At 37.4% G+C, this 2,948-nt stretch overlaps 1 non-coding gene across 1 annotated transcript; it reads left to right on the forward strand.

The window, feature by feature from the left end:
* The first annotated feature begins 1,318 nt into the window (after positions 1-1,318).
* On the forward strand, positions 1,319-1,425 carry LOC122075037. The gene has a single exon (XR_006139173.1). It is a non-coding gene; the product is annotated as a small nucleolar RNA R71 (small nucleolar RNA).
* Positions 1,426-2,948: the final 1,523 nt, after the last annotated feature.

Below are 2,948 nucleotides of genomic sequence, written 5' to 3' on the forward strand. Positions count from 1 at the left end.
TTATGAAACTAATGTTACCTGCCAAGAATGCTTTTTTGGGCACACTAGTGATACGTTTGTGAGTACATAAATCTTTTAGTACCTTTACATAGGCGGAGATCTGGGATATGGTATCCAAAAGAGGGATGTTCACTTCTATCTTTTTGAAGACTTCTAAAATTTTATCCATGGAAGCAATCTTCTTTTTATTTACTAAGCGATTAGGAAATGGGACAGGAGGAACATAAAGACTGTTAGGGATTTGCCCTTTTTCAGAAGAATCATTTTTTATTTCCTCAACCAAATCATCTTTAATTTCAAAAGAATCTTTAGGTTCATCAGACGAACCTAGAACAAAAGGCACACTTGTGTGCTCAACTGAAGGAGAGTTAACAGGAGTAATAGATGGGGAAGATTTAAGAACGCTCTGTTGGTACTCTCTACCACTCCTAAGGGCATAAACAATATTACATTGGCTAGAGGGCCCTTGTTGGGTCTGACCTTGTACTATATTCAGTGGTACATTAGTTGGTGCTTGTGAACTAACAGGCTGACGATGCCTAGGGTTAGACCCTAGTTGACTGAGTAAAGTTCTTTTCTCCTTCTCATGCATAATTGAGATAACTTGGGTGAGTTTTCTCGTAAGATTTTGATGGCTTGTCATGGGGATGGCTATATTTTTTTTCAAGTCACTTATTCTACTTGCCTCTTTAGTGTTGGTAAACCCAGGGGGTTGCTGATTAGATGATAGGAGAGGGACCCTAGGAAAACTAGCCTGAGGTCCTACATTTGACTTAGGAAAAGTATTTGGAGAAAAAGATTATTGTGCAAAGGGAGGCCTTTGGGGTCCAGGTTGACATTGATTATGAAAATTGGAAGGCCCTGCTTGGTTGCCCTGATTCCAAGAGAAATTTAGGTGATTTCTCTATCCTGGATTATAGGTGTTACTATATGGATTATTCTAGTATAAGGCATTAGCACTATCATTAGAAGTGCCCCCAGAGGTGTTGGGACATTCTAATATGATATGTCTAGGGGACTGGCACCAAGCACAAATCTTAACCAAATTGACTGATAATGGCTCTCTAGAAATAATAGCCTCAATCCTCTTGATTAGGCTATCCAAATGGGCTACCTTGGATACTATCGCATCCACAAAATATCCATTTCCTCCTATGGTTCTTTCACTCTCGGGTTTTGTCAGCTAAGTCAAGTAAGAATTCTCATGTCTTTCCTTCATTTGTAAAGGATGTGAATCCCTCAGGGTACATTCTCTATCATTTGTTTAGTTGGCTAATCAATACCTTCATAAATTATTTGACATAAATGCCATAAGTCTAGCCCATGGTGAGGGCATTCTTGGAGTAGATCCTTGAATCTCTCCATAAGTTTGAAAAAGGACTCACTAGGCTTTTGCCTAAACTGAAGGATATCACTTCTAAGCTTATTGATCTTGTGAGTTGGGAAAAAATTTCTTAAGGAAGATAACTGTGAACTGTTCCCATGAGGTTATGGAATTTGTGGGTAACCCATACAACCACTTCTTAGCTTGGTCTTTTAATGCAAAAGTGATAAACCTAAGCTTAACAGCATCATCAAAAAGCTGTTAGATCTTAATTAGAACACATACCTCTTCAAAATCCCTTAGAAATAGGTATGCATCCTCATAAGTCAATCTATGGAAGTGGGGCAATATAGTGATGTATTGAGATTTGAGTTCAAAATTATTGCCTTGGGCTTGTAGTAGAACTATGTAGGAAGGTTGGGCTGTTCTAGCAGGGTAGAACCTATCTTTTAGAGATTTAGGTGAAGGTTTTTTATGTTGGTCTCCCATATTGAAAGGTTCTAACGAGAGCAAACGTATAAGGTCAATACTTGTTGGATCTCTTCTTTGTAACCGATTCTTAGTATTACGTACCCACCTAACACTCATGCAACAGAAAACTACCCACAACTAGAGTAAGCCAAGCACAAAAGAATGGATAACAAAACTTTTTTTATGATTTTTTTATTTTTTTATTTTTTTATTTTTTGCTTTTTGGGAGCTTACCGGCAAAGATCCAGGGTTGCTCAGGTCAATTTCTGAGGTACTACTACAGGGCAAAACCAGTCTTTATCACACTGTGAGGCATGGCAACCTCCACCGATACAACTATTATTGCAAATTGTTCTTCTCAAGAATTTAATAAAAGAAAAGGAAAAACAAAACAAAGCAAACAAAGCACTCCGATTTACCAAAAGAAAGCGAAAAATAATATGGAACTGTCTCCCCGGCAACGGCGCCAAAAACTTATTTGAGATTTTAAAATATAACCACAAGCTTACGGATCAGAGTAGCTACGGGTCGAACACAGGGAGAGTAGCCACTTTATTCTTTTGTTTCTTTTAATAATGCGAAAGTGAACCGATTAATGGTTGTGATCTAATTCTAATTACCGTCCTAAACATATGTATCTAAAATAACATCCTAACCATTCGTCATCTAAGAATTTAAATACGTAAGCCACGTAATTAAAATTTAATAAATAAATAGCTGAAAATAAACACCCCATGCAATTAAAAAGCAATGAAGAAGAAAAAAAATGCTGAAATAAAAATAAAGTAAAAGAAATGGGATAAAGCTAGAGAGAGACTCACAAGTATGCTTCTCTACTTAGCCCGAGGGATGCATCATAATATGAGTTTCCCTACTTGACCAGAGAGTCACTCTTACAAGGGTTACTCTACTTGGCTTTAGGGAAAGGGAGACAATTAAAATAAAAATAATAAAATAATGGTTCTATGGCTAGGAGGGGCAAAGCCAACATATACACTAGCCATGAACCTTGGGGGAAAGGGATAGCAATAATGTAACGACTGAAATTAAAATCCTAAATTAAGAAAGAAAGGGTAGTCAGAAGAGGGAATGAGAGAGGGGAGAGAAGACTGCTGAAGGAGCCTACTTATTTGAACTTCAACCCTTGAACTGA

The sequence above is a fragment of the Macadamia integrifolia genome, chromosome 3 (assembly GCF_013358625.1).
Source record: "Macadamia integrifolia cultivar HAES 741 chromosome 3, SCU_Mint_v3, whole genome shotgun sequence".
NCBI classification, from domain to species: Eukaryota; Viridiplantae; Streptophyta; class Magnoliopsida; order Proteales; family Proteaceae; genus Macadamia; species Macadamia integrifolia.